The sequence below is a fragment of the Phodopus roborovskii genome, unplaced genomic scaffold (genome assembly GCF_943737965.1).
Source record: "Phodopus roborovskii unplaced genomic scaffold, PHOROB, whole genome shotgun sequence".
Classification (NCBI taxonomy): Eukaryota; Metazoa; Chordata; class Mammalia; order Rodentia; family Cricetidae; genus Phodopus; species Phodopus roborovskii.
The window spans coordinates 90,725-101,356 of record NW_026125586.1 but is presented as its reverse complement, the minus strand read 5'-3'; positions in this window follow the sequence as shown (position 1 = coordinate 101,356).

Below are 10,632 nucleotides of genomic sequence, written 5' to 3'. Positions count from 1 at the left end.
CATACATAAAGACTGAGTCAAAGTAGAACTCAGATGCAGATGGAGAGGACAAGACCAGGTGGCAGAAACACATAGAGACAGCTTACCTGAACAAGGAGGAGCTAACAGGCCACCAGACTGATAGCTGGGAGCCAGCATGGGACTGACTCAGGCCCCCTGAATATGGGTCTCAGCCAGAAGGACTGACCTCAGACAGTAGAGCCAGGATGTATCCCTGGTGCACAAAAGGACTTTGCCAGCACATACCTCATGGAGGGATAACTGCCTTAATCTAGAGACAGGAGAGAAGCACTAGTCCCTACTTCACATGACCTGTCAGACCTACATGACCCCTACTGGAAGACATTCCCCTACATATGGAATTGGGGTGGGGAGATGGGAGGGGAGGGTTTTTAGAATGCATGTGAGAGGAAAGAGAGGGTAAAAGTGAGGAAAGGAGGGAGGGAGAGCGGAAAGGAGGGAAGAAGGGAGGGAGGGAGAGAGAACTGGGATCGACATGTAAAATAATAAATTAAATTTAAAAAAAATGCTTTGACTCCAAAATTTAAGTTCAAGGACAAGTTACTGGGGGAAAAGATTTCTATTTTTGTTTCCACAGAAAATGAAAAGGTGTGGATTCCTTCCAGACTAATGTGGTTTGATCAAGCCAGACCACCTGAAACAGAGTACCAGGTGATCCTACATTCAAAACAGCTGGACAAAGCAGCCTTACAGACTACAGCTAAGATTTTTGCATCTTCTTTGAATCCCGTTGACAGCGCCCCTTCCAGCAGGAAGTAGTTTGGAAAGAACAACACCCAATTTCCCAAATATTGTCTATAAATGTTTGTTTTCATTTAAATGGACTTGGTTATATAAAATAAAAAAAAATATGAAGCAGAAGTATTTTCGGAACCTGAGAACCAGGGAATTTGCTGCGATATTGTCTCCTAGTAATATCAGAAGCATCACCCATAATGTCTCACAAACCTGACTGCCCAAACTTGAGCTGCACAAAGATGACAACAATGACATACCAAGGTGGATGGGGAAAATCTTATAAGGCCTAAAACCTACTTGAAGAACTGCCCGCCTCCCGAGGACAGCTGGGAGCAGAGGTGGGATTATCCACAGAAGAGCATACTAGTTTATTGCCAAGTGTCAAATGCTCATCCCTGAAAAAGAATGGAGACAAATAACATAAAAGACTGAACAAGTTATATTTACAAATATGTGTGCACATATGGATATTTGTATATGCATGTAATAACAGTTCTTGAAAATAAGGAACTTGAAGGAAGATAGAGAGAGGTATATTGGAGGGCTCAAAGTGTGAAGACAAAAGGGAAAATGTTGCAGTTCTATTATAACCTCAATTTTTGAAATCACAAGAGTTACAGAAAAATAATGAAGGTTAAATATGGATAACCCAACAATACTTACCACAACTCGTCTGAGACTTACATTAATATTTCAACATTAATTCCTTATCCTTTGGGATGCTACTCTTACACATTATTCTTATGATAAAGTTTTCTTCAAGCATTAAAGTTCTTTCTAGTCATACTCTACTGTATTTTGGCTTGCTGGCATCTTCTCTTAGGATACAATTGACCATGTGTGTCTCTAATCTTTCTGTAGTAGTGATTATGGTAGATGACTATGAGAAAAAAGAAGGTGAGGATTTAAAACGAGGAGTCTGTCTTTTCTTCCTTCTTTCCTTCCTTCCTTCCTTCCTTCCTTCCTTCCTTCCTTCCTCCCTCTCTCCTCCCTGCCTGCCTCTCTCTCTCTTTCTTTCTTTCTTTTTTCTTTGTTTCTGTCTTTCTTTATTTCTTCCTTTCATGTCACATTTTACTCTGAATATAGTTGGAAAAGCTGAACTCTTCCAGATTCACGAGTTCTGCAAGGACCTTTTTTTGTACCTTAGAATTCCAGAAGCCTGGAGATAATTTGTCCCCTTTTGTACATATTTTCCATTTCACTATGCACAAAATTGAATGCTGATACCCTGAGGGATATGGCTTCCTTCAGATAAAAGCTTAGTGTTTATATTCTGATTAAATAACATATCCTCTCTCTATTTCTAGTCATTCATGGAACTTGTGTCCCGGAGACTAATGGTTTAGAAATTTCGGTTAAGGAAAGAAAGCAACTGTGTTGCTAGGAGGTTGGGGTGGGGTGGGCTTTAATTTATGAACTTCCTGCCTCATGAAAGCAGCAAACAATTAACCATGAAGAAAGCTTTGTGTCCCTGTTCTCATTTCCTTATGTAAGCCAGTACTTCCAGGATACATGCTGGGGAACGATTAGACCAAGAGCAGTTTGCTTTCTGATGACATAACTAGATTTTAAAAAGTCCACTGAAAGAACAAAGATCTTTGAAAGGTGAGAATCTCTAGAAAAGACAGGATTCTAAATAAGTAGTTGGTGACAGGTGGAGTTTCAACATTAAGTGAAGTGACAGCATATAGTATTCATTGGGGAAACAGTGATGAATGATGTAATGACATTTGATTTACGTTTTATTTGCTTTTTTTTCATCCCAGTGTTGAGAATAGAACTGGTGTCCATGCACATGCTAGGTGAGTGCTGTACATAACTGGCCTTTAATCCCCAGACACATTCTGTATTTTCAGTTATTTAAATTCCACTTTATTCTATTCTGATTGCCTATCAGTTGGTCAAGAATTTATTTTCTAATACTAGAATTAATGGTAGATGACAGTAAATAAACCCCAATGTAGATCACATGGGGATTGCATAGTCTTGGTTATAATCTTTATAATTCATATCTTTCATATGCTTTGTCTAAAAATGTATAGAATACATAACAATCTAGAATTCTTCTTTACTTAAGAATGATCTCAGCTGGGCCTAGCTGTGCACATCTTTAATCCCAACACGAAGGGGGGCAAGAGCAGGCATGTCTCTGAGTTCAAGGCCAACCAGATGTACAGAATAAGTTCCAGGATAGCCAATGTTACACAGAAAGACTCTGTATCAACAACACCTCTCCCCCCACATACACAAACACACAGTGATCTCCTGATATTGCTTATGGTGGATTGCTGTTCTACTACCATGTCTCTGTGTCTTGATAATGAATTGTGTGCATGTGTGTGATTCCCAGTGAATTAAAATATTCTCTCCACAGTGCAAAGAAGAAGGTTCTTTAAGACATAGAAAGAAAACAAAATTTGTAAGGCTCAAGGAATACCTAGGACTCACTGGTCTCAGGATGCTCTTGAAACTGAAACAATTCACAAGGTCCCTATCTGAGATTGTATAAGTAGTAATAATTGCTGGGAATAGGAGATGTGCAGCATTCGTGAATTGTCAACCATTTGCGGTGATATATAAGGGAACTACCTTTAAAAATCCATGCTTCTGAAAGTAACCCCTTGCACATATTCCTGTGGTAACACCGGTAGGCTCAGTGGTTTATAAACTAGTCTTAGAATCATTTCTTTAGTCTATTTAGACTATAATAATCATTGTTCACATCTCCTGAAGAAAACTTAATAAAACAAATTCCTAGTAATGACTTAATCAACAATGTAAAGAATTACATTCCCATATCAATGGAAAATCATATATCTAATCTTATGTATTACTTTTTTTTGGAAATCATTTTTTACCTTATATCTAATTACTCAAAGGATTTTGAGAGGGAAGTTAAATGACCAACAAGTGTAAAATTGTCAAATCTGTGCACAATGTGCATAAAGATTGAGTCAAAATTAACTACTATTGTTGTCATCCTCTTCTCCATTTTTTGAAGAGGGAAATATACATGAGATTACAAATTCAGCAGGTAACTTGTTTTCAAAAGAACATTTCTAGGTCATGTGTTTTTGCTTGAAATCTACTAATGTAAGAAGTTCTTGTTCCTTTGATATTTACATAATTGGAACATCATTATCCAGATTCTCTTTACTCAGAAGAGTAGACATTGACAGCACCCAGGAGTCCATTTGAAATTCAGAATGTCAGACCTAAACCACAATTTCTGATTCAGAATTTACGTGTTTAAAAAATTGTGAGGAAAGCAACTCACGTGCATGACGAACTTGAAAATCTTCACAAATTCTGCTCCTGGCAGCTCATTTGATGGATTTGATAGCCAGAACTGAATTCTTTCATCTCTTTCAGATTTACTTTAGTCCTGAAATTACTCAACTCATTCTCCTTTTATTATGGGTGTACTTATTTGAAGTTTCATTTGTTGAATCATCTATTCCTGTTCCATATACCTTGTTCACTCCAGAAGACAGAGTGTTCTGAGCACTTGTGCTAAGGCCACTCTCACTTTGTTTTTAGTCTTCAGGTGTGGCTTTCAACCTTTATTAGTCTTTAGTCTCTAAATTGCTACAAGGATGCTGAATTATTTGTGAATGTGGGAGATTGAATATCATCCTATGTATCCTTTAGTGAGTGTGAGTAGCTTAAAGGTGTACAGTCTCAATCAGTATTTAGCTTGAGCTCTTCTGTACTAGAGAAAGCATTAAGGAACGCACAGTTCCTTACATACATGACTTCTTTGTGTTCCTCACATTTATTCATAATATCCAGAAATGGGAAACAATCTAAATTTCCCTGAACTAAAAAGAAAATGTGGTACATTTACACAATGGAATATTACTCACCTGTTTAAAACAATAACTATCATGAAATCTTCTGGCAAATGGATGACACTAGAAAAGATTATCCTGAGTGAGGTAATCCAGACCCAGAAAGGCACACCTGGTATACATTCATTTATAAGTAGATATTAGACATAAAATAAAGAAAAACCAAACCACATCCATAGACCCAGAGGAGGTAGATAACATGGTGGGCTCAATGGAGGGGAGGGGGAATGCATGAAGGGGAAATAGAATAAACATTGCTGGTAGATGGAGGGAGGGAAGGGGTAGGCATGGAATAGAAAGAATCAGGTAGGGGTGAATAGTGAAAGAGAGTACTAGGAGAGACAACTGGAATCTAGGGGCATCTCAGGGATGACCTAGTACAATGGAAACTCTCAGCAATCTGAGTGTGATCCTCCTAGCTAAGACTCATAGAAATGGGGGCTATGGAGTCTGTACTATATGTCTCCTGTATCCAGGGAAGACTTTCAGTGGGGGGATTGGGACTCCAACCCAAACACAAAACCTTCAATATCAATTTGTCCTGCCTACAAGATGTGCTAGAGTAAAAGTGGCACAGAGATTGTGAAAGTGACCAACCAATGACTAGCCTAGCTTTAGAACCATACCATGATAGGGAGCTCACCCCCATAAGTGGGATACTCCAGAAACCTGGGATAGAACGAAACACAATTGGCAAAAATGTCAATGAAACAATGTCTAATGATATTTTGCTATATTCATAGACTAGTGCCTAACCCATCTGTCATCAGAGGCTTGATCCAGCAACTGATGAAAACAGATGCAGAGACCACAGCTAGGGTAATCCTGTAAAAGGTGGAGGAAAGATTTTGGGCACCAATGGGGTTGAGGACACCACATGAAAACCCACAGAATTAACTCTCTTGACTCAGGGGGCTCACAGAGAATAAACCAACAACGAGGGAGCCTGTAAGAGACTGACCTAGGCCCTCTGCATATATGAAGCTTGCCTTCTTGTGGGACTTCTAACAGTGGGGGCAGAAGCTGTCTCTGACTGTTACCTGCTTTCCACTACTAAGTTGCCTTGTCCAGCCTTAATAGGAGAGAAGATGCCAATCTCACAACAACTTGAAATGCAATAACTGGTTGATACCCATGGGAGGCCTCCCCTTTTTTGAAGAGAAAGAGGGGATAAGTGGATGGTGTATGTTGTAGGGTAGGTTGGTGGAGAGGAGGATAGGGAAACTGGTTTGGATGTAAATTAATAATAATAATAATAATAATAATAAATTGTTTTCAAAAATAAAAAGGGGGTCACATTAGGAAGGTTAAGAACCACTGCTCTAGAGTCTCCTCTTGGATCAAAACAATGAAATATAATCAATCAGGTCTTGGAGGAGTGTGAGACAGCAGGGGGATGGGATAGTGTCATGGCATTGGCTCAGCATTATAGTTTACTGAACTAAAATCAGTAATTGTAGTTCCTAGATGAGACTTGACAAGCATGCATATCCTTACCTGATTAGTACAACAGTCTTCAACCTTAACAAATGGCCATGGTTCTTACACAAGAGAGCTTTATTGGCATCTTCCTTCATTTTGACTACAGAGAATATAGATGAGCCAAACTTTTCCTAGATACTTGTGTTCCTCTTTATAAAGTCTCTGGATGCTTCCCCAAGTCCTCCCATGGTAAATGAATGGGCATTGCTAAGCAAGCTAAGGTAATGGATCTGATCTACAAGTCCTACAGCCCTTTGTTTTAGACTCCTTATGTGTCCTTAGAAACTTCCACATCCAAATTCTATTAACTATAGCCATGCTATATCCTAACTCCAAATAACCAACAGAGCAGACATTTATGGACACTTTAAGATACACTAACAAATACATTAAATGATGAATATGTACACATTGATAACTATAGCCAAATCCACCTCACATTTTCTTTCACTTTTAATATCCTCAGAATGTGCTTTAAAGGCTTTAAAGGCATCAATAATGATGGAAAGTTGAGAGTTGACAGAAGAATAAAGGTTACCAGAGTTTGGGGAGAGTAAACAGGATGGAAGTATGAAGAAAGATTGTTTAATAGATACAAAGTAACAGCTAGGTAGGAAAAAGAAGTTCTGGCATGCTACTGAACAGTAGGGTGAGTCTAGTTAATTGTAACCCACTGCATATATTAGTAGAGTAGAAGAAAGGGTTTTCTGCACCTTTACCATGAGGAAAACATACTTTAAAGAATTAAATCTACTGATCTTGATTTTTAGCATTATACAATGTGTGCATGAGTGAAAACCCCACAGGCTACCCCATAAATATATCTTATATTTGCATGTACATTGAATGTTTTAATTAAAAGTAAATTGATACAGGCTAGTAAGATGTATCTTGCATGTATTCGCTTACTCTTCTTGAAGGAAAACTCAGTCTTACCTTTATCAACAGTGCTGGAATCTAACACATGAGGTATGACTAAGGAAGACAAGGATTCCTTGATTATGTACCTGGAGAAGCATACTGCTTAAGAGAACAGTTGCTCTCTGGGATTCTGCCCTACTTCCTTGGGAGTCATGACTGTCAAGGAGAGTTGTTGCTATGAATCCTCAATATCATCGCATCTGTTGAATTGCTTCCTCGTGTATTTCAGGGACCCTTTCCCTCCCATCTCATGTCCTATGTTAACACCACAGTTCTCAATATTTTCTACCTAGTTACTATACTAACTCAAACATCATTGACAGCCACAAAGACTTTTAATTTCACGTGACGCACAGTTTAAAAACCTTATGTTGAGAAAACACTGCCATAAGAATGTACCACCATCTACACCATGAATTTGTGGAACAATTTCTTTGTCTCACCTCATGTTATGCTCACAAAATTCCACTAAGCATTTAAAAGAGAATGGCAATGAGAGAGCAAATATTGTCTATGTTTTAGTAGGAAAATAATTTTGACCTGAAGAGCACTTTGGTTGCCTTAAGGATCATTAGTGACCCCTGAGCAAACTTTGAGAAATGATATCTGAACACAGGTGATATGACAAGAATGCCCATAAAGCTGACCCAGGAAATACAACTGAGTTTGGGCACAGGGTCTTCAAAATTCTCTACTCTGGAGTCAAATGGTCAATAAGTTCTCAGTATCATGGAGATCCGACCTTGTTTTGAGTGGGAAGCTGGGGGCCCTAAATTTCTATATTCTTTCTGTAGTGCAGTCTTAGTCACACTAGCCAGCTATGTTTGCAGTGGCTGCTGTCCTCATGGCAATGAAGTGTGAAAGTTTCTTGACCTTGAAGCATACTGGTGCTGGACAGGAGTACTCCTGTCTTTGATGTATGTATGGCATATCATGCAGCTCCATATTTCCTAAGGAATGATATATTCATTAACAGATAATTCATCCATACCAGATTCTCAATGGTGGGTTTTATTTCTGGGCCCATTCCAGGTACTAGATCACACAGCACCCTGATCTAGAAAAGGGAAGGCATTTTCTGAAACTGCTTAATTGAATCAAGGATTGGGGTTTCAGAAGTGTGGGGAGGGTTAAAGGAAACAGCAGTAGAAGAGGTTATGATGTGCTAGACTTCAAATATTGAAGTGTTAAGGGGGAAACAGTGTCAACAGTTTGGAAAAAGTAGGTGCTGTGCAAGTGGAGAAATAAGATCCTCAGCTTATGAGTTCTTTGATCACAGTGAAACAGGCTCCTGGAGGAACTAAGAAGTCCCTTCAATCACACAGTTCTAATACGCTGTCCTCAATCTGTTGTCTACCTCTGTCTGTCACAGCTGGAAGCCAGATATAGGAATAGCAGTGGTAGCCTGCCAACAATAAGGAGCATGTTGTGGAGAAAGAAAGGAAAATTAGGCATCACTGTGTGCTTATATATGAGAGATTTCAGAGGAAAAATGCCTTCACTTATTGGCAGGGTAAATGGGATTTTAAATAAAGTATTATTAGTGAGTACATATTTGAGGCCTTGAAGCAGATCCTTGACTCATGGCAAGGAACACTTGCAAATGAAGATGACAGGAATAAAGGGTGTGTGACTCACACAATATTCATTTTCTTCTTGTTCTGCTTTCTTTGGTTTGGAGTTTTCTTTCTCTTTTAAAATTTGTTTTGCTTTGGAGTGAGGTGAGAGATGGCATTTGTGGAGGGGCAGATGTGGCCAGGGCAGGAATGGGATTCATGATGTGAAAATCATAAAGCATAAATAAAAGTTAATAAAATAAAAAACAAAGCAGAACAAAATTTCTTCATATTACAAGTAGAAAATAAGTAAAGTCTTTCTATTATACTTTTCAGTTTTGAACAATATTTCTATTTATGATAAAAATATACAAGTAGCTTGACAGTGGTAGCAAAAGACAGGAATACTAAGATTTTAAGCCAATTTTAGCGGAGGTATTGACCATTTCAAACATTAACAGACATTAAATTTCTTGATTATATTATTAACTGACATTGTTACTTGTGGTAGAAGGACAAATGAGTCTGTATAATCTTTGATTTGTTGGAAGGTGTGATGAGAACATTAGTAGTAAAAAAATATTACATTTATGTCTGTATGTGCTTCAAAAACTATCTCAACAACTAAGGGATTACTTAATCACCTGTCTTATTACTGAAGTTTATCTTGCTCAAGATGGAAGAATAAATTTTTTATTATCTCACACAGCACAATGACTCAGGTTCTTTGTTCTGTGCTGATTCTGTAATTGCTAATTTTCTGAGTGAAAAAAAATCATTGCTACAAGCCCAGAGAATGTCTCTATGTAACATAGAAAACCTGAGACAGCTGGTTATCCAGTCATGAAAAGATGCCCAATTATAAGGAAAGCAGGTTTTTTATATCAAAGTGACTATAGAAATAGCCTTCTTGGTAGGTATCCACCTCACTACTTTTGCTTTCCTTATGAAATGAGTGCATATTAAGTTCATATGTCAGTGAAGAGAATGGTTTTATTGCCCCAAGATGAACCACTTTGGCAGCAAGACTCTGATTTAGTATTGAAGTGAAAATTTTAAATACCTGCCAGAAATACAAATCTGTACAAGAAATGTATGATCACATTTTGTCATGATCAACTGTGATGAGCTTTTGAAAGTGTGCAAGTTGGTATTAGAGGTGCCCAGAGACACTGAAACAATAGTTATGACCATCAAGCAAATAAATCAAGGAAATGCTACTGGGTAGGTTGGGGAGGGGGTGGAAAATGGTCAGAACATGTTTGGGAGCCACTGCTGACAGACATGGATTCCTTATGATGGATTCCAAAAAATGATCTGTGACCTTATAAAGGGTTTGCATGTGTTGTAGGGGAGAAGTCACTGAGCCATTTGAATCTTCTTTAAATAAAATGAAAAACAGACTCCTCGTGTGTGTGTGTGTGTGTGTGTGTGTGTGTGTGTGTGTGTGTGTGTGTGCCTCTTTCTCGCTTACACAGAGTACTTCTTTCCCTATTGCTATATGTAACGAGTACTGTTTTTCCGCCTGCCGTCTGGTCTTGTCCTGCTGCTGCGCCACCAGCCCCAAATAATACACAGAAACTCTGTATTTGGTACAATACTGTTGGCCCGGTTACTTGTTTCTTATCGGCTAGCTCTGCCTTAATTATGAACCCATTTCTGCTGATCTATGTATTTCTCTTACCGGGGAGCCGGCGGCATACTGCTTTCTTCAGACTCTCCATCTTGACTCCTCCTTACTACTTCCTCTTCCTCCTTGTCTCCTAGTCCCTCCTATCTTCCTTTCCTGTTGGCCAACAGTGCTTTATTATTAACCAGTATGAGAAACATATACAGAATGACCTCTCCCATCATCTCCTCTTTTCTGTCTAAATAAAAAGAAGGGTTTTAACCTTAACATAGCAAAATATATTATACAACAGTTATTAAGTAAGACTCACAGTTAACAATATTTAGTCCATTAACATTTAGCAAGATTTGAAGAAAATATTTTATCTTCTATTTTATCTTTGTGTGTCTAAAGTCTAAGTAACAAATCTTTAATCCTAATTAATGAAAACTAT